This window comes from Sebastes umbrosus, chromosome 14 (genome assembly GCF_015220745.1).
Source record: "Sebastes umbrosus isolate fSebUmb1 chromosome 14, fSebUmb1.pri, whole genome shotgun sequence".
Taxonomy (NCBI): domain Eukaryota; kingdom Metazoa; phylum Chordata; class Actinopteri; order Perciformes; family Sebastidae; genus Sebastes; species Sebastes umbrosus.
Genome location: NC_051282.1, coordinates 872,289 through 899,009, shown reverse-complemented (window position 1 = coordinate 899,009; position 26,721 = coordinate 872,289). Strand labels below are relative to the sequence as shown.

The 26,721-nt window shown below is 39.0% G+C and overlaps 1 protein-coding gene across 2 annotated transcripts in view; it reads left to right on the top strand.

Annotated features, from left to right (window-relative positions):
- Positions 1-26,721, top strand: part of igf2bp1 (insulin-like growth factor 2 mRNA binding protein 1) — an 86,379-nt gene that overhangs the window by 2,256 nt on the left and 57,402 nt on the right. The window lies entirely within an intron of this gene.

Here is a 26,721-nt window from a genome sequence, read left to right as displayed (position 1 = left end):
GTCCCAGCCTGTCTCTCAGGGACTCACACCCGACTCCATTAGTGGTGCTCTGACCCGTTCTAGCGGGTCTGCTGGTGCTGGGAGCCGTCTGGAGGCTGTGCTGTGTGTTGTGGTGTTATGGTGTTGGGCAGGTCCAGCTCAGCTGGTTCGGTTGTGTGTTCTGGTTCTTGGCTGTGTGACTGTGGAGACTCAACTTTGTCGCCATTGCTGTGAAAGTGAACTGTGACAGCTTCAGCTTCAGCTGTCTGTCTGCTCTGTTGAGTGTCTCTTCATTTGATAACGCTGCTGTTGGTTGAGTGAATACAGGCCTTTATATCCTACTCTATTCAGCCTATATCTATAGAATATACACATCCTATTCTCTGTAAAGTCATCACATAAATAGACAGTCAGTCCTACAGCCCAGCAGGCTGCAGGCCTTTCATCCAGCTCCACTTTGATTTCATTTTTTAAATATTTATTTTAAGTAAAAGTCGTTTTTCCATGCTAATGACCAGCAGCTTTTTAAACTCTTGAGTTTGGGACTCATAGTCCATTAATTGTGCACAAATTATTTCCTAACACATAGTTATTTATTTATTTATTGTTTTTACAATGTAGTTTACTGTTTGCATGTGAATATTTCTGGCTGTAAATTATTTAAATAAAAAAACAGTTTTTTTGGTTTGCTATAAAATAATAACCACAATTAAAATTTTCCAGTTTCCAATTTTCCAACTTCCAACTCCTTTCCAGTTCTAATTGTTTTTTTTTAAATGTAAAATATGTGGAGCATAAATGTTCTGTTGAACCTCATTCATTTCTTGTAAAAACAAAGTTGTGTATTTAGATTTTGTATTAATTATAATTGTAATATAGCTTAATGTTATTTTAAGCTGATGTGTTTGTAGCCTGCTGTGAATTAAAATCGGTCAGTGGTGTAAATATTTGATTCATCGTGAGTCCAAAGTATTTCCCGGACCTGTAGGGTCCGGAGGATAAACTGGGCTGGTTGTGGATCAGCTGCTCTGTGCTGAGAGCCAGACTTGACCTGCTTTAAACACTATTATGGAATTCGCCTATAGACCATCATTCATGCCTGTAACCTTTGGCACAGATACGAGGTGAGCAGCGAGCACAGTCCTCCATGTTTCCGCCATTTGGCCACACGTGTGCGTTATGCGTGTATCTCCTGATGGAAAAGGGCAGGGAACGGACGTAGATTTCACCATGTTGGTTCACTGTTGGCTTTAAATAAATGTGATTTTTTTTTAAAAATCAGTATTTGTGTGATTTTGCATAAATGTGCCCAAATATTAGAATTGGAGCTGTTTTCTGTGCGCCCGCTTTGCGCCACGAGAGTGACCCACGTTGCAACATGGCTGTGGCGCAAATAAAAGCCACCAGTGTGGTGTTTCTGCACATGTACGCGTTAGTGAAGCAGTGAGATGAACGTCAGTTCTTGTCCGAACCGCAGACCCGGGTCACTGTCCGTGTTTGGAACCAACATGGCAGCAGGCTGTGTTCTCCACTGGTCTCCGGCGGGGCTGTAAAAAATGTCTGTGTGTCCAGGCCACAGCCTGCCCTCCCTGTGTTAACCTTGGACAGCCGGAATGATAAAGGTGCTCTGTGAGAGTGGGGGCCACCGTGGCCGAGCCGGGGCCCTACGTGGGCTCCACAACACGTGGTGCGTCCACGAAGAGAGGAGTCACTCCACGCCAGGCAGCAGCGAGGCCAAAATGGCGCAGCTGAGTGGAGCTGCTGCTGCTGTAGCTGTAGCTTCACCCGGCTCGCCCTGCTCGAGCTCACTGGCCCGGTTCATCTCTTCATGTCTTCACCAGTACAACCAATGCAGCACGAGTGTCTTATTCATTTTAGGAAGCCTCGTATTAAAAGGGCCGTTCATACACCCAGCCAGCGAGAGCCAAATTATCCTAATTATGTTTCAAATGATCCTGTTTAAATATTCATATCAAACTTCTGCTGAGCTGCAGTATTTGTTTCATATTTGAGTTCATAAAAATGTACAAAATAATTTCGTGAACGTGTAAAATATCCCATCAGTCTAACAAAAGTAGTGGCGTATTAATTAAGGGATTTTAATTTGCGCAAACAGACTGCGTTGGTTTTGTTTTTGGCGACGTGTTTTTTTCATTTAAAAAATCAGACCGAAGTAAGCTAGATGATTAATTAAAATATGAAATATTTTACCCCATAAACTACATAACAACCTGTTTCATATCAATTTAATTCAATTCAGAAACTCTACTGTGTGTGTGTGTGTTTGCGCGCGCGCGCGCTGTGGTGGTGCGTGGCTCTCATGAATCAGTGTTGTTCTGCTATTTATTTGATATTTTGGTTTAAACACCATAAAGTTTCTCTGATGCTTTTTTTCTGACATGGAACCCAATATAGGTGTGTGTGTGTGTGTGTGTGGGGGGAAGGAGTGGCGGGTATTCAGAGGGAACAGCCCTTTATGTGATGGGGGAGGGGGCAGTCCTGTAACGGGAAGTTCGAGGGTTCAATTCCTTCTTTCTGCTCTGTGAGTGTTTGTGCTGAACCCCTGAGAGGCTGCAGGGGGCGCCGCCCAAGGCTGCCCCCCCACCCTGCTCTATGTGTGTCTGTATGAACCAGAGATGGTGGTGGTGGTGTTAGATGGACATGGAGGGGTTTCACATTTCAGACACAGTGGTAATATTCATCATGGAGTTGATTGAAATTAGTGTGAGACTGAGGTCAGCCAGGGGGGTGTAGCAGGGGGGGATGGGGTGTAGAGGAGGGGAAGAGTCAGTGGGGGAGTGGGGGTCGCTCAGAGGGAACAGCCATCCTCTCTGGAGAGAGAAATGTATAGAAACACTTTAGTGAGCAAACCTCCAACTAGTGAAGGAACCTCCTCTGCTCTGATAGTGACAGACTCAACAGCACCATGACAGCTGTGACTGCAAATGATTGATCCTGATTTTAGTGCCATAGAAATAAGCTTTATAGTTATAGTTAGCTTATAGGTATTTTTGGGTATATTGTTGCTTTTTCAATGACAAAGATGACCCTTTTATAACCAATTGAATAGTGGTTATTTGTTAAATGCTGAACACAGAGGGACAACGAGGCACAGCATGTTTTTCAGCTGTAACCCTGAAAAAACACTAAAATAACTACGTTAACTCAGTAAAATAGGTACGGAACTAACGTAATAGAAGTACGGTCACTATAAACACATCACAAACGTCACGTCAGAATAACTTAACAACACTTTGGAACAGCGAGCTCCTTTTTAAAAGTCCTGTGTTTGTTGGATCCATCCACCATCAGCAGTCTCTCTGAGTGGAGCAGGTTTACGTTGACACTGCCGTCAGTACAGACTACACGGCGTACAAACGACACACCAAAAGCAAAGGCGCTCTTATTGTGCGCAAAATGACTTGCAAATTTATACGCCATTTAGTGTGACCAGACTGGTAAATACACAGCGCTCTTAATGCAAAGAATTAAAAAAAGAAGCAAGGTGAACATCCCCCGTGGTTGGCTGGTCAGTAGTATTGTTATATTGCGGTTATTGTGAGGAACCTACCTACAACTGCAGTAACACCCACCAGAACCAATGAAACACTCTACTACTACTACTGCTACTACTACTACTACTACTACTACTACCACTACTACCACTACTGATGCTGCTACTACTACTACTACTGCTACTACTACTACTACTACTACTACTACTACTACTACTACTACTACTACTACCACTACTGATGCTGCTACTACTACTACTACTACTACTACTACTGCTACTACTTCTACCACTACTACCACTACTGCTGCTGCTGCTACTACTACTACTATTGCTGCTGCTGCTGCTGCTGCTGCTGCTGCTACTACTACTACTACTACTACTACTACTACTACCACCACTACTACCACTACTGCTGCTACTACTACTACTACTGCTGCTGCTGCTGCTGCTGCTGCTGCTATTACTACTACTACTACTACTACTACCACTACCACTACCACTACCACTACCACTACTACTACTATTACTGCTTCAGGAGGTAGAAGACAGTCAAAGCTTCCTGCTAACTGTCCGTTGGAAGTGTATCTTACATTTTTAATTTAATACAAAATGATATACAGTCAGCAGCATTGCACATAAATTTATTTAATTATTGGTTATAGTGACAAAATAATAGTAATAATAATAATAATAATAATTATTAATAATAATAATAATAATAATAATAATAATAATAATAATAATAATCTTTTTACTGTAAATGCAACAAAACAAACACCCAAACATATTACTTATTAATGTTTTAATGAAATTACTTGAATAAGTATTTTACACACACTTTACATCAGATTTGATTCTATTAACATATTTAATTTAATTTTTTTTCCTTCTTTTTTTTAATTTAAGTTTTCATTTTTTCCTTAGCTACAGTCTTAACCCCACCACCCCCTCCAGACTCTGATGGTGTTTCCAGAGTTAGTAGTATGGATGCATACAGCTCTCTGTGGTCTGGGTGTGTGTTTGGTACGACTAACATCACTCTAATATATAGATAATATATCGGTTTGATTGATCGGGTCAGTAACAATGGGGCCGATCTATTCAATTCACTTCTATGCTTTTATTCTATATACACATTTTAATTCCTGTTTAAGTTTGGACTGATTTGTGCTACATTAAAATGTGTTGTTAAGGTTTTAACAGGTTCATGTTGAAGACTTATTACCCAGTTGCTGGTATATGTACTTGTTATTTCAATAATAAATAACAATTCAGTACATTTATATCTATGTATTTATTTTGTTTTACATAGTTAGTAAAGCAGTGTTTGAGTCCAGTCTGATGTTGTCTTACACATAACAGAATGATCCAGTCTCGTCCACACAGTGAGGCCTACAGCTGATTAATTCATTAAACACCGGTATCGGATCGGTACTCGGTATCGGCCCAAAGCATCGGTATCGGTATCGGTATCAGGACTGAAACAGTCAGATCGGTGCATCTCTATAAAACATGAAATATTTCTTTATTTCTTGTAATAAACACATTTATTATTTTTAACAACATCAGAAGAAAATATCATTTAAAGAAAAACATTTATTTTTATTTTTATTACATATGCAGCAATGGGGTCTAATTAAAGTAAAGCCAATCTGAACAGAACCCGAGGGTAGGGAAGGGTTAGGGAAGAAGTACTAGAGGCCACATGGTGTACCCCCCCGCCCTCCTCATCTGTTTGTTAATAGAAGAAAGACTTCATTATCATCTCCCCCCCGCTCATCTACCAGCTACAGCTGCTTCTTCTACCATCTTGTCTTCTCCACCTCCACCTCCTGGTGTCAAGGGACAGACGGACCTCTGGTCGCCATGACGAGCTGGTGCTCATTCAATCAAACGTCGTTTTTTGCTTCAGACCTTGATGAGGATGAATTCTGTAGAATCTTGGGTTGTAAAAAACATTTGCTGTTGGATTGAATATTTTCTCATTGCAAAACTGTGGAGCATCTTTAGCTGCCTCATGCAACCAGTTGTCTGGTGTTATCTCTCTGGTGCTGTAGTTGTCACTTTCAGTACGCTCAGGCAAAAAACACATTTGATTTAATAAATCAAAAGTATATTTAAGGTGCCTGAGTATGCCCAGCCAAGCAACCCTAAAGCCTGCTGAATGTCAGCATGCATACAACAGTTTCCCATGAGTGTGTGCACACCTTTCCCTCTCATACCGGGTTTAATAATAATAAGGGCTGTCAATTAATTAAAATATTTAATCACAAATTAAAAAATGAATCTGTTCTAAATGTACCTTAAAGGGAGATTAGTCAAGTATTTAATCCTCTTATCAACATGGGAGTGGACAAATATGCTGCTTTATGCAAATATATGTATATATTTATTATTGTAAATCAATTAATAACACAAAACAATGACAGATATTGTCCAGAAACCCTCACAGGTACTGCATTTAGCATAAAACAATATGCTCAAATCATAACATGGCAAACTGCAGCCCAACAGGCAACAACAGCTGTCAGTGTGTCAGTGTGCTGACTTGACTATGACTTGCCCAAAACTGCATGTGATTATCATAAAGTGGGCGTGTCTGTAAAGGGGAGACTCGTGGGTACCCATAGAACCCATTTACATTCACATATCTGGAGGTCAAAGGTCAAGGGACCCCTTTGAAAATGGACATGACAGTTTTTCCTCACCAACAGTTAATATAATTTAATTTAATTTATCTTTACTCTAGCTTTAAAACTGAGCCGCTACAACCTCCGAAAGATCGACTGCGTTAATGTGTCAAAGAAATTAGTGGTGTTAAAATGAATTTGCGTTAACGTGTTATTATTGCAGTAAATTTGACATCAGAAGTGATACTGTACTATTAATAAAAGTAGATTCCAGCGGTGGCTGCGTAGGTCGATTTGTGACTATTCCAATAACTGCAGACTGTTGTAAAGAAAAAAGATAGATGTAATCATTTTAAAAATGTAAAACATTTTTTATCTAACGGAATATTCTGCTTCAATCCATATTAGTTTGTGTTTAGCCTTTCAAAAACAACATTTCACTGAGCCAAAAACCTATTTGCTCTCCCGCTTGCTGCACACAAAGGGAGGCCTTAACAAATCTAACAAATATTAAATTACATTTCATAACACTGAATCTATATTCATTACAGAAAGTTGACTCTTTTAATACATTGAATGACTTTATTTAAATTGAGGATTTGTAATTTTTTTAAGTGTGATGACATCAGAAAATATGGAGGGGGGGTGTTCAGCCTTTCTCAGATATAACTGTGAAGGGGGGCTTCAAGGAAAATAGGTTAGAAACCCACTGCTGCAAGAAATAGATGATACAATTCAAAGTCACTGAGTTCTGTGTGCAAACATGTTAAAGCTCAGTGAAAAGCAGCAGAGTATGAGGTACTTCAATCATCTACTGACGTACATACGGAGTATTACCACAATCCAAAAATACTCCATTACAAGTCAAAGTCCTGCATTCATATGTATGACTTGATTTAAAGTACATAAGTATCAGCAACAACATGTAAAGCTGTCATTAGTTGAAGTATCATCATGTAGAATGAGCCCTTTCAGCATTAACACAGTACTTTACACAGCGTTTTTCATCTATTAGAATGAATCCTATTCTATAAGCTGATGTGCTTTATATGAACATGTTTAATCTGTGAAGCAACTAAAGCTGTCAAAATAAATGTAATGAAGTAGAATACACTAATATATAGAATATAAAAATACTTCAACATTTGACTTAGTAACTTTCCACCTCTGGTTAAAGTCCATATCATTAAGGCTGCAGCTAATAATTACATTTATTATCAATCATTATTTCATTGATTATTTTCTCGATGCCTGCTATAATTAGATGATGTATTCAAACAGCAGATTTTATTCAGTCTAAAATATTCATATTACCATTATAAGTGACAAAGAAAAGCATCAAATCCTCAGCGGGGAATGTTCGGACGTTTTTTACAATCAAGTATCAAAATAGAATGAATTGACTAACCACTGAATCGTTGAAGGCCTATATCATATTTCAGAAGTCTTATGTCATCTTCATAAGTATTATAGTCTGTTTATCTTTATGGGGGGGCGGGGGGTTACTTCCTGGTGGTTTTTCTTTTAGGTCTGTTTAGGACATCAGAAACCAGAAACTCATTTCTTTAACACAACTAGTGATTTTGAGGTTGTAACAGACTCAGTTTTAAAGCAAGGGACCCCTTTGAAAATGGACATGACAGTTTTTCCTCGACAAAATGTAGTGTCAGTTTGGAGCGTTATTTAACCTCCTTCACTACGAGCTAGTATGACATGGTTGGTACCGATGGATTCATCAGGACTTATAGTTCTAGTTTTCAGCTCTAATAATAATAATAATAATAATAATAATACTAATAATACTACTAATATTTCTTGTTCCCTATAAATCCCCGTATTGTGTGGATGAGAAGACGGTTGTTTTACTGTGAAGCCCCTCCCACCTCCCAATCCATCCATCAATCACAAACCAAAGCAACGCCACTTGGTTTAGTGAGTCATTCCTTCTGTCCTCCCTCCATCATTAGTTACTGTCACATTCATGTCCACAACATCACCACATCATCTCAGTCCACTCACTCGGATTTCTGTTGTTGAGAGATGTGGCTAAAAGGAAGTTTTTCTATGGTTTCAACGTCAAGAATTAACTGTCATGATCTGTTTTGTCTGTTGTTGTTGAGAAGTTTGTTCTTTCTCCAACGGTCGGCGTCAGCGCTGCACCTGCACATCAGCCTGGCAAAAAGGAGCTCTGCTCAGAGCTCATGCACAGTGCTCATGCACAGAGCTCTGTGATGTATCGCTGCTCATGCTATGATCATCTCTGGCTTTTGCTTTTGAGCCCTCATCATAGATGTAGCGTGGGCAGTGATTGTGATGTAAATGTGTCTGCCAACATCCACACCCTTACACGGAGAGCACAAGTACTTCCTGCTTGCTGTCACACGTCCTATCATGGTATGCTAACAGCGCTAGCAGGTTAGCCTTTCAGTAAACATCACAAATGTCTCTGTGTTGCCTTCACATGATGTCCAACTGGTGGCTTCACTCAGTTTCAGCCTTCAAAAAAATAATTGCACCTCACTAATGCACTGCCATGCTTAGGGGTGAGAAAAAATGTATTCACCTCTGTATGTTTATACTGTATATATACATACAGAGGTGAATCCATTTATTTCTCATATATATATATATATTAGATTTTGAAATAGATGTTTTAATGCCAGAATTTATATATTTGCTTCATCTGAGTCTATGTGGAGGTAGAAGGAAGTTACCGCTTTTATTGTGGTAGTGTGAGTAACGTGACGTCATATCCGTTCCGTATCCGTCAACCAAAACAAACCTCAGAAAGTATAAAACATCGGAGGGTCGTCGTGGATACGACCTGCACCCTCCCATGTTAAATCCAGCGTGGTAAACACTACACATCCAGTAAAGGATGGAAACACTTTGGGTTTCACACATTGCAGGAAAAGCAGAGCTAGACATCACGGCTAAAGCTGCATGCTGACTCTGTCACGGACAGGAAACGTTATGGTATGGCGGTAACGTGGCGGTGGAGCCGTCCATCGCTCTCATCTCCGTGGTCAAATGGGCCGACGCTACAACTGTAGAGCACCCATATACTGACATTTATGTTCTCTGCATTCAAACGGCCCCGATGGAGCTGACCATGGATGGATAAAGAGAACGGAGCTGACGGGAGAGCTAGAGACCACCTTGGAGAAGTTAGAGGAAGTAGACACGTGGGACTACGTCCGCTTTTCAAAATGAGGTGTTAACAAAGGGAACTGTATATACAAAATACATCTATGGAAATAAGATTGATGGATTATATTCACCAGAAGTATAAAACATTACATGTCCTTATAAATTAAAAAGACAATACCACTAATCTGTGAGGGAAATGTCTTTATTCTTTGATTTTTGGGTTGCTGGACAAAATGTAATAAATAATTCCTGACAATGAAACTGATATATTTGACTTCGGGACATCTCTGACTACATACATTATGAAAATCAAACATTTTTACTGGATTCATTTAGAGATTTTCCAGAGTAAAAGTCCCTGGAAGTGGATGATTCTACGTTTCCCCATGGTCTACAGTTAAAAAAGTTAACAACAATCACAATAAATTGAATCACAATACTTAAAAATCACAATACATATCGAATCAGCACCCAAGTATGGTGATAGTATTAAATCAGGAGATAGGTGTATCGTGCAGCCCTCGCCATGCTGGTGTGATAACCGGCTCATTTGATCCGTTCTATTGACTCTTTTACTTTTACATTCAGTCTTCCTGTGTTGTTTGGAGCAGGAAGTTCAGAGTCCACTGCACCCGATGGAGCTGCTGGACATGCAGTGTGTTGCTCAAGGACACTTCAGCAGGGTGAATGCTTAAACCCAGGTCCTCATGTCAAACCTCGACAGCCTTGAAGGGTTTTGAACAACAGTGTGTCGGCTGTTATTAGAGGTTGAAAATATAAATATAACGCCCAGATGATGTCCACAGTTGCCTTCCATCTGCATGGATTCATAACATCGTTGTGTCTTCTTACCGTCTCCATCATACTGTAACACGCTGAAGGTCCTGCTCTCACATCTCCGTGCGTGCACAAAACAGATCTGGACATTTCTGCAACAGATAAAAGAGTTGTGACTGAAGCAGCAGTCAGCAGTTCACAGCTGGTCACATCTCATGTCTTTAGAACTCCTCTTTCTTCATCGGATTCTCTCATAAATCTGTTACTGTGCAGCTGTTAAATATCTCTATTTTCTCAAAGCTGGGTTTGTATTTGTGGCCCCGGACTGTTCTATTTTATTCTACTCTATCCTCCCAGAGCTGCAGCCGTCTTTCTGCATTATGTGACGTGTGCTGCAACTGTAAATGCATTCTAGATGTATCATGCATGTGTGTGTGTGTGTAGCTGAGGCTTTCACACAGAGAGGCTCGGAGAAGGAAGAAGTAGCACGCCATGGTTTGTCTTCCTCTCCTCTCATTGCTGGCTAGGAGGAGGAGGAGGGGACGGTGGGCGGAGGGAGCAAGGGGGGTGCGACCAATCGTCTGGCGGCAGCACCGGCGAGCAGCGAGGGAGGCGGTCGCTGGGCTCGGAGACGAGAGGAGCAATAGGTCCTCCCTCACTCCCTCCCTGCTTCGCCTGCCCACACGCATGCTCTGACTTAATCCTCCTCTCTCTTTCTCTCTCTCTCTCTCTCTCTCTGTTCATACTTTCAGAGTCTCTCTCTTGTTTTCTTCTCCCCCTCTCTCTGGTACAGTATGTTCACCTCCCTCCCTCCCTTGGCGTGTTGCCATGTTCTCTGCACCAGTCCAGCCCAGAGCCGGTGGTAGAACTGGAGGCAGACGGACAGATGAAGGGACCCAGTGAGAGGGACTGAAACACAGATGCATGTGTTTTAAATTTGACGTCAGCTCAACTGCATTTTCTAGAGCGTCTTGGACAAACTGTTAGGACGATATATAACTAATCTGATTGGACAGCCCACCGCTGCTCTACGTGTTTGTCTAGCGGTGTGTCTGTGGCTGATGAATGCATCCTGTGGTTTGGTTCTGTGTCCTCTGGTTCTGGTTGCATTAAACCATCAGTTGTTTCAGTCGTTGTGAGACTGAGGGAAAGGGACGGAGTGGATTGTTTCAGCTCTCATAGAAGATCTTTGTGTTTCCACTGTGAACTGACCAGTGTGTGTCCTGGGAAGTGGAGTAATCAACACTCATTACTGTAGAGCTCTGAGGCACCACGCTCATTCCTTTCTCTCTTTACCAACACAAATACACTGCAAGAAATACGGGACAGAACCCAGCGTCTCTGTCCTGTGAATACGAGGCTTCAGCAGACGGAGTTAAGTCCGAGTGTGTGTAGGTTTATTAATACTCAACTTGCTTTACCCGGGGCCAGTGAATAAACACACATTAACAATAATTATCAGATCAAATTAATTAAAAGGCAAATAATTCATCTTTCTTTGAAATTCTTTATTTTCAAATGAACTGACTTATTATTCGTGGCTTAGCCCAGGCCTCTCTGTTTATTGATGAACCAGCTCCAGTAGTCTGTTTTAAGGCTGTCAATCTATTCAAATATTTCATCCTGGTTAATCGCTAATTAATCACACATTTTTTATCTGTTCTAAATGTACCTTAAAGGGAGATTTGTCAAGTATTTAATACTCTTATCAACATGGGAGTGGACAAATATGCTGCTTTATGCAAATGTATGTATATATTAATTATTGTAAATCAATTAACAACACAAAACAATGACAGATATTGTCCAGAAACCCTCACAGGTACTGCATTTAGCATAAAACAATATGCTCCAATCATAACATGGCAAACTGCAGCCCAACAGACAACAACAGCTGTCAGTGTGTCAGTGTGCTGACTTGACTATGACTTGCCCTAAACTGCATGTGATTATCATAAAATGGGCATGTCTGTAAAGGGGAGACTCGTGGGTACCCATGGAACCCATTTACATTCACTGATCTGGAGGTCAGAGGTCAAGGGACCCCTTTGAAAATGGACATGACAGTTTTTCCTCGCCAACATTTAATTTAATTTAATTTAATTTAATTTAATTTATCTTCACTCTAACTTCAAAACTGAGCCACTACAACCTCCGAAAGATCGATGTGTTAAAGAAATTAATGGCTTTAAAATGAGTTTGCGTTAACGTGTTATTATTGCAGTAAATGTGAAATCAGAAGTGATACTGTACTATTAATAAAAACAGATTCCAGCGGTGGCTGCGTAGCTGTATTTGTGACTCGTGTTATCCAAAACTATTCCAATAACTGCAGACTGTTGTCAGGTCAAGGGAAAATTGAAAATGGTCATGAGCGTTTTTCCTTGCCAACATTTAGTGTCAGTTTAGAGCTTTAAAACTGAGTCTGTTAAAAACTTAAAATCACTAGTTGTGTTAAAGAAATGAGTTTCTGGTTTCTGATGTCCTAAACACACCTAAAAGAAAAACCACCAGGAAGTAACCCCCCGCACCCCCATAAAGATAAACAGACTATAATACTTATGAAGATGACATAAGACTTCTGAAATATGATATAGACCTTCAACGATTCAGTGGTTAGTCAATTCATTCTATTTTGATACTTGATTGTAAAAAACGTCTGAACATTCCCCGCTGAAGATTTGATGCTTTTCTTTGTCACTTATAATGGTAATATGAATATTTTAGACTGAATAAAATCTGCTGTTTGAATACATCATTTAATTATAGCAGGCATCGAGAAAATAATCAATGAAATAATGATTGATAATAAATGTAATTATTAGCTGCAGCCTTAATGATATGGACTTTAACCAGAGGTGGAAAGTTACTAAGTCAAATGTTGAAGTATTTTTATATTCTATATATTAGTGTATTCTACTTCATTACATTTATTTTGACAGCTTTAGTTGCTTCACAGATTAAACATGTTCATATAAAGCACATCAGCTTATAGAATAGGATTCATTCTAATAGATGAAAAACGCTGTGTAAAGTACTGTGTTAATGCTGAAAGGGCTCATTCTACATGATGATACTTCAACTAATGACAGCTTTACATGTTGTTGCTGATACTTATGTACTTTAAATCAAGTCATACATATGAATGCAGGACTTTGACTTGTAATGGAGTATTTTTGGATTGTGGTAATACTCCGTATGTACGTCAGTAGATGATTGAAGTACCTCATACTCTGCTGCTTTTCACTGAGCTTTAACATGTTTGCACACAGAACTCAGTGACTTTGAATTGTATCATCTATTTCTTGCAGCAGTGGGTTTCTAACCTATTTTCCTTGAAGCCCCCCTTCACAGTTATATCTGAGAAAGGCTGAACACCCCCCCTCCATATTTTCTGATGTCATCACGCTTAAAAAAATTACAAATCCTCAATTTAAATAAAGTCATTCAATGTATTAAAAGAGTCAACTTTCTGTAATGAATATAGATTCAGTGTTATGAAATGTAATTTAATATTTGTTAGATTTGTTAAGGCCTCCCTTTGTGTGCAGCAAGCGGGAGAGCAAATAGGTTTTTGGCTCAGTGAAATGTTGTTTTTGAAAGGCTAAACACAAACTAATATGGATTGAAGCAGAATATTCCGTTAGATAAAAAATGTTTTACATTTTTAAAATGATAACATCTATCTTTTTTCTTTACAACGGTCTGCAGTTATTGGAATAGTCACAAATCGACCTACGCAGCCACCGCTGGAATCTACTTTTATTAATAGTACAGTATCACTTCTGATGTCAAATTTACTGCAATAATAACACGTTAACGCAAATTCATTTTAACACCACTAATTTCTTTGACACATTAACGCAGTCGATCTTTCGGAGGTTGTAGCGGCTCAGTTTTAAAGCTAGAGTAAAGATAAATTAAATTAAATTATATTAACTGTTGGTGAGGAAAAACTGTCATGTCCATTTTCAAAGGGGTCCCTTGACCTCTGACCTCCAGATATGTCAATGTAAATGGGTTCTATGGGTACCCACGAGTCTCCCCTTTACAGACATGCCCACTTTATGATAATCACCTGCAGTTTGGGGCAAGTCATAGTCAAGTCAGCACACTGACACACTGACAGCTTTTGTTGCCTGTTGGGCTGCAGTTTGCCATGTTATGATTGGAGCATATTGTTTTATGCTAAATGCAGTACCTGTGAGGGTTTCTGGACAATATCTGTCATTGTTTTGTGTTATTAATTGATTTACAATAATAAATATATACATATATTTGCATAAATCAGCATATTTGTCCACTCCCATGTTGATAAGAGGATTAAATACTTGACTAATCTCCCTTTAAGGTACATTTAGATAGATACAACAGATACAAAAATGTGTGATTAATTTGCGATTAACTATTTAAATCGATAGACAGCCTTAATAAATATAAATACATTTGCATAATATCCATGTTGATAAGAGTATTAAATACTTGACGAATCTCCCATCGACATTTAGAACATTTGGGATTAATTAGCGATTAATCGTGATTAAATATTTGAATTGATTGCCAGTCCTACTTCTGATTGATCTTATGATTACCACTGCAGAGACAAAAAAAAAAAAAAAAACTGAGAAGAAGCTGTCAAGTTGCATCATGGGAAATGTAGGATCCAGTGGTTTCAGAGCTTGACAGGGACTAATAGTCAGGATATAAGTTTCCCAACTTTAAGAAAGTGCAATATGTATCTGCATGAGTGGCCCGTTAATCACCGACGGAAAGAGAGCATAATGTAATAAAAGGTTTAGAATAACAGAATGAAGACGTGGTGTTCAGCATCAGCAGAGACGGAGGCATTGAGACAACGAGAGGGAGGACAAATGACAACATAGAGGAGAAAGTGAAGGAGTGGGGATAGAGAAGAGACATGGAGGCCTTATGTAGGTGAAGGGGTAAGGGAGTCCTGTCTCTTTAAGAAGACCCCCCCCCCCCCCAGCCCCCTCCTCCCAGTCCTCCGCCTCCTCCGCCCATCTTTCTGATTGTTTCTTCTCTCTGGTTCAAACCATCTGTCCTCTCTCTCTCTCTCTCTCTCTTTCGTTCTCTGTATCTCTCGCTCTTTTGCTCACTAAAAATAAATTGTGCGCACACACACACACACACACACACACACAAACACACACACACACACACACACATACATCTGGGTACATGCATGCCACACGGGCGCATCATACATGAGAACCGATGAGCAGCGAGGGGAAAAAGGAGAGATGTAGAAATGAAGAGAAAGAAAGAGAAAAGTGGAGGGTGGAGGGAGGGTTGTTGGGGCCCGGGGGTCGGTCTGCATGGTGGATGGGGCCCCTCGTGCACATATATATATATATATATATATTTATATATATGTGTGTGCATGTTGAGAGAGAGAGAGCCTCCCTGCAGCAGCTCATCGTCCACACTAATGTGTGAACTACGTTGTAGACGTTTAAGACTTTTTATTGTCTACCCCCGACCCTGGAACGTGTGCTGGTTCTGTTCTGGTTCTGTTCTGGTTCTGTTCTGTTCTAGTTCTGTTCCAGACTCTTCAGGTTTTCTAGCTTTTTACTAGTTTTAGAAGAGTCATAAGATTCAGATACAAACTGTGGTTGTGTTCTCAGAGTGTAAGCTCAAGATCAAATATTTCTGTAGTGATTGAAACCTATTTAATTAAAAAAACATCAAATCCTTGGAGTTAAGTTTAAAAAAAAAAAAAAAAAAGGAATTTGGTAATTTAAAGTAAAACTTATAACCAAGACTGTTAATCGATTAAAATATCGAATCGCAAATTAATCACAAATTTTGTATCCGTTCAAAATGTACCTTAAAGGGAGATTAGTCAAGTATTTAATACTTTTATCAACATGGGAGTGGACAAATATGCTGCTTTATGCAAATATATGTATATATTTATTATTGGAAATCAATTAACAACACAGAACAATGACAGATATTGTCCAGAAACCCTCACAGGTACTGCATTTAGCATAAAACAATATGCTCCAATCATAACATGGCAAACTGCAGCCCAACAGGCAACAACAGCTGTCAGTGTGTCAGTGTGCTGACTTGACTATGACTTGCCCCAAACAGCATGTGATTATCATAAAGTGGGCATGTCTGTAAAGGGGAGACTCGTGGGTACCCATAGAACCCATTTACATTCACTGATCTGGAGGTCAGAGGTCAATGGAGCCCTTTGAACATGGACATGACAGTTTTTCCTCTCCAACTTTTAGTGTAAGTTTGGAGCTTTATTTAACCTCCTTTAAAACTGAGCCTGTTACAACCTAAAAATCACAACCCGCTTTAATGCGTTAAAGAAATCAGTGATGTTGAAACGAATTTGCGTTAGTGTGTTATTAATGCGTTAACTTTGACAGCCCTAATATTAATTAAAAGAAAACATGAGATGAGGTAAGATTCTTCAATCATGCGATTAATCGTGATTAAATATTTAATTGAATTAAACAATGTCATAACCTGTTTAAACCAAATTGTTCAACTTAATCCCAAAACAATGAGACAATAATTAAAAATATCAAGTAGCAATTATGTGAAAAATACAAAGTGTTAGCTTTATAAAAGTGTGACTGTTGGTATGATGAGATAAGATGTTGTGATTGTTTGTTAAAAGAGTCCCTTTTTAAAATCAGAAATCAGATGAAATATTGGGCTTTCCATGAGGAAGAAAAGAACCTCCAGTCTATCACAGTAGCATAATGACTGATACTTGATATTTAATAACTCACTGACAAACTTATTATGAATTTAACCCAATTTAACCCCTCTGATTCAGTCCAAATTAATTTCACATCAGCATGAAAATCTCATGGTCATACAGCAGCACCGGAGTGAAAACCTGTTCTACCTGAAGGACTGAATCTTACACACACTGAATCAGAGAGCTTTATTATTATTATTACTATTATTATTACCATTATCGGCCCGTCTCTCTGCTGGAGTCGGTTCACAGAAAGGAATCTGAACCCTGAAAGACATTTTTGCTTGTAGCATTAAAAATGCAGCCAATTAGCGAGCGATAACGCATATTTAACGGCCTGATACCAGTCAGATCAGCTGCAGCGTGACCAACATGTGACCTTTTTAGAGCCGATATATTTATATATATATATAACCTCTTCTCCTTACATTCACACTACAGTCATCAGCAACATGTGTGTTGGTGTAATTCTGCTCCAAATGCTGTCAGTTAATGTTAATAGTTATTGTGCAGATAGGAATGTGATCCCTCACTGACTTCCCACCCGTGAACCTGTTTTTAACATTTTATTGAAAGTCCTGTCAGGCTGAGAGTTCATATCGTGTTTTTGTTCTGATTGCCAGCGTCTTTTTCCACTTGTTCCCAACAAGGAGAGACCGTTTTCAGAGAAGCGTTGTGGACACCAGCCAGAGAAAAACACTATATGGGCACTCCACCTCCCTGTGCATCAGGATTATTATCATAAACTCAAATTAAAACTACAATAAGCAGTGAAGTGAATGAAATAAAAACAATATCCTGACACTAAAGCTAAACTGAAACCATGTTGAAACTAGTGAACTTCAATAAAAATGAACATACACATCACACTCTGGAAACTAACTAAAACTAAACTAAAATGATCAATCACACTCTGGAAACTAAAACTAAACTAAAATGATCAATCACACTCTGGAAACTAAAACTAAACTAAAATGATCAAGCACACTCTGGAAACTGAAACTAAACTAAAATGATCAATCACACTCTGGAAACTAAAACTAAACTAAAATGATCAATCACACTCTGGAAACTAAAACTAAACTAAAATGATCAATCACACTCTAGAAACTAAAACTAAACTAAAATGATCAAACACACTCTGGAAACTAACTAAAACTAAACTAAAATGATCAATCACACTCTGGAAACTAAAACTAAACTAAAATGATCAATCACACTCTGGAAACTAAAACTAAACTAAAATGATCAATCACACTCTGGAAACTAACTAAAACTAAACTAAAATGATCAATCACACTCTGGAAACTAAAACTAAACTAAAATGATCAATCACACTCTGGAAACTAAAACTAAACTAAAATGATCAATCACACTCTAGAAACTAAAACTAAACTAAAATGATCAAACACACTCTGGAAACTAACTAAAACTAAACTAAAATGATCAATCACACTCTGGAAACTAAAACTAAACTAAAATGATCAATCACACTCTGGAAACTAAAACTAAACTAAAATGATCAATCACACTCTGGAAACTAACTAAAACTAAACTAAAATGATCAATCACACTCTGGAAACTAAAACTAAACTAAAATGATCAAACACACTCTGGAAACTAACTAAAACTAAACTAAAATGATCAATCACACTCTGGAAACTAAAACTAAACTAAAATGATCAATCACACTCTGGAAACTAAAACTAAACTAAAATGATCAATCACACTCTGGAAACTAACTAAAACTAAACTAAAATGATCAATCACACTCTGGAAACTAAAACTAAACTAAAATGATCAATCACACTCTGGAAACTAAAACTAAACTAAAATGATCAATCACACTCTGGAAACTAACTAAAACTAAACTAAAATGATCAATCACACTCTGGAAACTAAAACTAAACTAAAATGATCAATCACACTCTGGAAACTAAAACTAAACTAAAATGATCAATCACACTCTGGAAACTAACTAAAACTAAACTAAAATGATCAATCACACTCTGGAAACTAAAACTAAACTAAAATGATCAAACACACTCTGGAAACTGAAACTAAACTAAAATGATCAATCACACTCTGGAAACTAACTATAACTAAACTAAAATGATCAATCACACTCTGGAAATTAACTAAAACTAAACTAAAATGATCAAACACACTCTGGAAACTAACTAAAACTAAATTAAAATGATCAAACACAAAAAGAGCAGAGAGGAATCAGCCAGAAGTGTGAACCAATAGGATATCAGTTAGCAAGAGGAAGCAGTTGGATTGGACAGGTGGGGGGCGGGACTAATGTAAAGTCAGTGATGGTTTCATTCTAAGCTCCAGGAAGTGCTTGTCTTCTAGAAGATGAGATTTAAAAGGATGTCACTGTGTTTGGAGAATATTCCAACACAACCCGACTGGGCTCAACGTGGTCTGACTTCATACAGGAGACATTTAGAAAAGTTCAGCAGCTACATTTATAATTCACTGAGTGGAAATATGAAAACAAAAAGGTTCATTCCTTTTTTTTTTAAACTTGCATGAATGTTGAGAGACACAGCAGACGTGTTGGTCATGGTCATGTATTCTTTATTAATTCCTTTCATGAGACTCATTCAACACGTCCCTGACAGGAAGCTCCATCAGTTCACACTGTAGGAACCTCAAATCAAAAGCTTTGATTATTATTATGAGGACAGAGAAAAGGTGAATTCACAAAGTTGGAGTAGTTGCATAACATCTAACTACTAAAAAGCAGCGCTGTTGAAGATGAATTTCGGTCAAAGTGGATTAAATCATTTATATACCTTCATTCCTGCCTCAACATTTAGATTTTTTGGAGGAAAGTGTTGTTTCATCTTTCTGTTTCCGGTAGAAAAAAAAGTATTTTTAAGTAAAAACAATAGAACTCTTTCAGAATAATCAACACAGCTCTACTTTTTCCATTTAATTAGAGATCACCACATTCCTGTTTTCACCTCTAAAGTAGATATTTATTTCCAACTCACAGGAACAGTTTGATGAACTTCTACACTACTACTCAGAAAAACTCACAGGTGTTTCTGTTGATGGAAGTCAAACTTTCCCTTCAGCTCTCGTCTAACTTTAATCTCACTCTCTGGGCTGAAGAGGACTTTACAGCAAATAAATATATTAAAACTTCAAATTAAAACTTTTATGACTGCAATTCTAAACATTTCTCATGACTTTTTGGCAACCCAAAACCCACGATACCTGCTCGAAACCCCGCTCCTCCATTTCAATTCATTATTGCAAATGTTTAAAATCAATTTAATAAATAATACTGATCGTCTTAAATGTTGAAAAAATGCCTCAGAGTTTTCCTTTCTTGCCTTTTTGTCTTTCATTTTATTTTATGACCTTTCACCTTTAACCTCTCGTGTGTGTGTGTGTGTGTGTGTGTGTGTGTGTGTGTTGCACTTTGGACCTACATTCTTGACATTTTTTCAGCAGTACTGAGAAAGAAACTGGAGATTAAGGAGCCTACAGTCAACCGATGCTTGTGATTGGCCAGGAGGCGTACCACGCTGGGCTCTGATTGGCTCGTAGGAGTTCTGCAGTTGCTCTTTCACATATAGAACTTCCTGCCCCGTCCTCTTTCTCTATCTGTGTGTGTGTGTGTGTGTGTGTGTGAACAGTTGGGCCGTCAGCCTTCCAGCAGTGTGACTGTCTTTGTGTATTTTCCTCTCTGTAGTTATTAGTGAGGATATTAGTTCACTGATCTGATGAAACAAGAACTACAGAAAGTACTTCTTGTAGTTTAAAACATGTTTAGTAAACCTCTGAGAGGAACTCACAGTGTTAAAAAGGGAAAACACATTTACTTTAATTTGAACAAGCTGCTTGTTTAACTGAAGGTTGTGAAGATGGTAGTAAAAGCAGAGTGAAGGCTGAAATACAGTCAGCCAGCGTTGTGCTGCTCATCTAGCATTACTACTTCACTAGAGACAGAGGTCATCAGGAGACGTTGTGCTGCTCATCTAGCATTACTACTTCACTAGAGACAGAGGTCATCAGGAGACGTTGTGCGGCTCATCTAGCATTACTACTTCACTAGAGACAGAGGTCATCAGGAGACGTGCTGCTCATCTAGCATTACTACTTCACTAGAGACAGAGGTCATCAGGAGACGTTGTGCTGCTCATCTAGCATTACTACTTCACTAGGTAAGAGACAGAGGTCATCAGGAGACGTTGTGCTGCTCATCTAGCATTACTACTTCACTAGAGACAGAGGTCATCAGGAGACGTTGTGCTGCTCATCTAGCATTACTACTTCACTAGGTAAGAGACAGAGGTCATCAGGAGACGTTGTGCTGCTCATCTAGCATTACTACTTCACTAGGTAAGAGACAGAGGTCATCAGGAGACGTTGTGTTGCTCATCTAGCATTACTACTTCACTAGGTAAGAGACAGAGGTCATCAGGAGACGTTGTGCTGCTCATCTAGCATTACTACTTCACTAGGTAAGAGACAGAGGTCATCAGGAGACTGCTCATTTTCATTCATTTCATTTAAAAATTTATTTCGAACATGTAGAATACAAAAAATAAAATAAAAAATATAGGAAAAGAGAATTATCATACCAACAAGTGAAAAACCAGAAAGAAGTAGTATTCACATACAATGAAAAGCATAAGAAAAAGAAATTGTCAATCACTTGATGCCTTGATTTACATATTTCGAAAAGGAGTGAGAAGAAGTACAAACTTATTTAATCCCACCCCTTCTCCATAAGTCATTCATTAATAATTAACCAGCTTCCTTATTGAGCTATACATATACTCTAATTACATTTTCCTAAATTTATAATTTATTTCTATAATTATTACCTTTTATCTCTGTCATAGAGAAATATAAATGAATTACTGATATAATTATCCTTATCAAAATATAAATTTGTTATCAATCCAGAATACCAATTCATTACTTATAAATGTATCTTAATCACAATACCAATTCATTACTTACATATTTAACTTAATCATTTTGACTAGTTGTTATCTTTTGTTATATGCACATATTATTATTTACAATATACAATTTATAATATATATAAATTATATTCCTTTCCATCTATCCATCTATATATCTATCATCCATCTATACATTCTGACTTTTGTGTCGCTCAAGCTGCAAAAATGTTGCATCCTACAATTCCCATAATGCAATAGTGTGGTTAGACCCTCCTTGCCAAGTAAACGTCCTCGTCTTCCAAACTCCACCCCCATTTGAGATAACCATGACATCACTATGACATTATCAGGAAAACCTTTCAGAAGCTTTAAAATGTTCCACCATCTTTTCCTCAGAACGTCCAGAGGAGAGTGAAGAGTGTTAGAGTCATGTTACACTGTGCACCGCCCCAAACAGGCTCCACCAATCAGGCTCCACCAATCAGGTGACGTCACCTGAGGGGCAAAATAATCCAAAATGAGGGGGGGCGTGTTGTCCTCCCCATTCCCACTAACAAAGTCATCTTCTCTTACAAGTACACAAAGAAGTGAGATTACTGATCTCCTAAAGAGAGGAAGTGTCTCTGCTCCGCCTGCGGGAGCTCTCACTGCAGCCTGAACATCCATTTAGAGTGATTGATCACAGAGCTGCTGCAGGACATTAAGACGGCTATTAATTTTATTGAAGATATGCATACACTCATGTTGCCCTCCATCTTTTTTCTGGATCACATGTCGCGGCGATCTCCTGCCTGACGGCTAAAACGACTCCAAATGACTGCTGTGTTTGTTCCCATCATGCAGCAGGGTTACTGTGTGTGTGTTCCATCCAATAATTGTTTTCTTTATAATGCAAAGAATATGATCTACCAATAATCAGTCTCAAAAATGAACCAAAGTGATCTGCTTTTGTTGTATTTCTATAAAAACCTTCTCTTTTGTGATGAACACATTTAGACTGCTGTGACAGAAACAGCATTTATTCTGTTTGATCTGAGTGTCTGCTCCATGAGGACATTTAGAAAAACTAAGTGTCCCCAAGATTTCTACAACATGGAGTTGGCCATTTCTTAAAGCTGATAGGTGAGGCTGTCCACATCGTAATCATTTAGGAAAAATGTGTAAAATAAGGTTGTTTTTCTGCAGAACTTCTAATGCCGTCACTTTATTTAATATATATATATACAACAAGTTTCATCATAACAATTTAGGAAATATCTGTAAAACGTGTATCGCTGCAAAACCTTGAGTGAAAATTTCTGTTAATGTATTGTTTTTGATATATATTTGAATCAGTATATTTTACTTAAATTTGACAAGATAAGATATTCCTTTATTAGTCCCACAGTGGGGACATTTGCAGTGTACAGCAGCAAAGGGGATAGTGCAGAGACAAGAAGCAGCAGTACAAATCATCAATCAAGATACAACACAGTAAGAAAAGCAAAACAAAAGTAGACAGGCATATAAAATATGAACCATTTAAATAGAAGGAAATATAAAAAGGGAACAATATAAACAAGGGGAATATTTAATATTGGAACAATATATACAGTATTGACAATAAACAGACTATTAACACAATTGCACAGGTGGAAATATGATATTGCACAGTATGAATTGAAGTTGCACCTGAGTAGTATTGATAGAATGTATATAGATAGAATTCTGTTTTGTTTGGCAGCTGCTACCAGTCAATTGACAGTTTTCTATTTGATTTGATTTGATTTATTCTTATTGTATTTTTTTCCAGTCTAAGGTTGGTGGTTGGAGCTCTGGTCCCTCCTGTCCTCAGGTCAAATGTGTGTATGTAGTAGAAAGGTAAGATTGGATGTAGCGGTCGGTACCGCTGACAGACTGGATGCTCTATATTTAGACACAGAACGGTGTGTTTTATTCCTAAATGAATGAGTAGCGTTTTGGAGGCCGGTGTCTTCAGATGACTCACTGACTGACTGTCTGTCTCCAGCATGGTTCTGCTGCTCACAGTCTGCATGAGCAGGTTCATCAGAAGGAAGAGGAGAGCACCATGTGTTCCACATTTGATTTAGTTGTGTGAGTAAAGATGGATTCTGTGGTTATCTGTGAAGCCTGAGGAAACCTGACTTTATACCTGAGTATCTGCCTGCTATATGAGACAGCATGTATGTAGTTTAGTCCTGGTATAAGAGCTAGCGGGGGATTAAAATGTAGAATTAGTGGCTGTGTTCAGGAGTTCAGGTGTCAGGACAATCAGCAGCCGGAGAGGAAAGAGAGATCGGTTGTACGGCTGCAGGTGCAGGAAGCAGGAAGCAGAGCAGTAACACATGTAAAGAATCTGTATTGTTCTGAGAGATGCTGCAGTAAAAGGTGACGAGGAGAGCTGAATGAATGAATGAATGAATGAATGAATGAATGTGGTGTTGGTGTGAGTCTACTGCTGGGCTCTCAGGAAGATCTCTGTGTTCCATGAAACAGCTTCCTCGTGCTGTGGTTGGCTAACATCTTGTCAGGAGTGGGATAGACAGGTGGGTCTTTGTGATCGCCTACATGCAATACAGTAATAGAGTATATTAATAAATATAGCCAAATTCACAATTTAATGTTCTCATAGACATATTTAGTTTCTTTAATCAGAAAATGTAATGAGTGATTTACCTGTGAAGGTATACTGTATGTTGGTGGAAGAACATCAATGATAACACATGGTATGAGAATGAGTGCTCACAGAGAGGGTTGTCTTCTTAATCCACCCGGTCTCACGGGAAGGCGTATAAATAGCATGAGTCATGAGGATGCACACCGTGCACGCCACAAAACTACAGTAACGTCAGCAGTTAGGTTTATGAAAAACATCATAGTTGGGCTTCAAATAAGTACGTAAACTAAGTAAAATACGTACAGAAACAACGTAACATAAGCACGGAAAACACGTGACAAACTCCACTAACGTAGCGTACTAAACAAAACACCGGCATCCACCACGGCCTCCTGGTTAAAGATCCAAACGGGCTGTCTTAAATTCATTTTTAATATTTTGAATATTCTTTTCTATTTTTCTTTTCTCTGTTTATATTGCATATTATTTTTATTCTTAATACTGTGAACCTTTGCACATCCCCGCTGCTTGATATGAACCACGGTTAGGAAACCTTACGGCAGTTTGTGTTGGAGGGAAGTTTGTCCCGAGGCTTGCTGCTGTATTTATACACCTTAAAGACGGAGCTCCATTCAGCTGTGAGTGACTGCAGATGGAGGTGACTCCGTCACAGAGTGGGAGGGTGGAGGGCCCATGGTCTGGTATGACCAACAGCAGCTGATGGTGGCTAATGTTAGCTACCGTGTGCTAATGTTAGATCCATGTTGTTGGATAAGATCAGTGATGCAGTCGGTGATAAGATCAGTGATGCAGTCGCTGGACTGTTCTCACCTTACGATAGCTTAGCATTTGATCTGAATGCTAAACTACTGTGTAGCATTTAGCTAAACGGTACGTTAGCATTTAGCTTTGGCTGCTGTGCTGCAAAAGTTACCTAGTGTCACTTTAAGAGAGAAGTTTAAACCCTGCCCACTTTCACACCTCTGCACATATGGCCAATGGCTGCGTGAAGCGGGGCCACACAGCGGGGCCTTCAGCGTGGCCCTCAGCGTGGGCTTACAGGAGGACGTGTACAACTGGTTGGAGTCGGTGGCAGATGATGTGAGCAGCCTTATTCTCTACTACTAACGTCAGCAGTTTAACTTAAATGGTGAATCACTTTCCCTCCATGACAGGTTCACTCTCTCTCTCTCTCTACTGTCCTCCCATGATCCTCTCCTCTCTCCCTCTCTCCCTCTCTCCCTCCACTCTCAAAGAGTTAAAATGGAGGCTGGTCACATGTCTGACTCACAGGCATGTGCTGCAGCCCGGCGCATACATGCGCACACACATGCAAACATGTATGAGCTGCAGAGGGAGGAAGTGAAGGCAAAGAGAGGAAGGAAGGAGAGAGAGAGAGAGAGAGAGAGAGAGAGAGAGAGAGAGAGAGAGACCCCTCCCCCAGTGCTGTAATGTCTTATACCTCCTCCCTCCCTCTGACTCCCCTCCCCCCTCTATGAAGGGGGTGTGTGCAGGCCGGGGGTGTGCCATATCACATCCACTGCACCCGCTCACGTGGTCCGTGTGTGTGTGTGTGTGTGTGTGGTGATGCTGGGTGGGAGGGCTCACTGAGACCAGATGAAATGAAAGGACTTGTTCCAACAGTAGGATTCATTATTGTTGGAGGGAAGGAAACCAACACACCTCCTCTGACAACATGACTGACAGTCTGCTGTCATTGACTCCCACTCATGTATTTATAGTCCCCGACTGACAACATGACAGCATCTTTACTGTCTTAGCGTGTGAGAGAGCGTCTTCAGCTGGAGGGACTCGGTCCATACGATGGCCCAGTTTTATAGCAGAAAGGTGAAAGACGCCCTCAGTGCTTGTTTGAGTTGAAAGATTTTGTTATCACCTTTAAATGTGTTTGCAGCCAGCTGCTGCTCAGGGCCCCGCCGCCACCACGGGGCCCCCCAACAAACTAACCATAAATGTGAAGTGTACTTTTCATTTCTTCAAATGAACATATTAATTCATGAAGGAGTCTCTATTGAACAGATGTTGCACAACACAAAGTTCATTTATTTCCCATTTCTTTTAGTTGTTTTAATTGTCATTTTTCGACATATCATTTCAAGATTCATTTTAAAATAGTTGATAAGGATTTTTTTAAACAACTTGTTTGCTTTCTCGTGTCATATAAGTTACGGCTTAGATTTCTTTCCAATTCCTCATTATTTTATTTATTTATTTTTATTTTGGCCGGCCACCAGCCCCTCTCTTCGGAAGACTCAATTTACTTTGTTTTTAAATTCTTATTATTTTTTAATGAATAATCAAATCACAAAAAAAAATGATTTAAACTTTATTTCATTCAAAAATGTGTT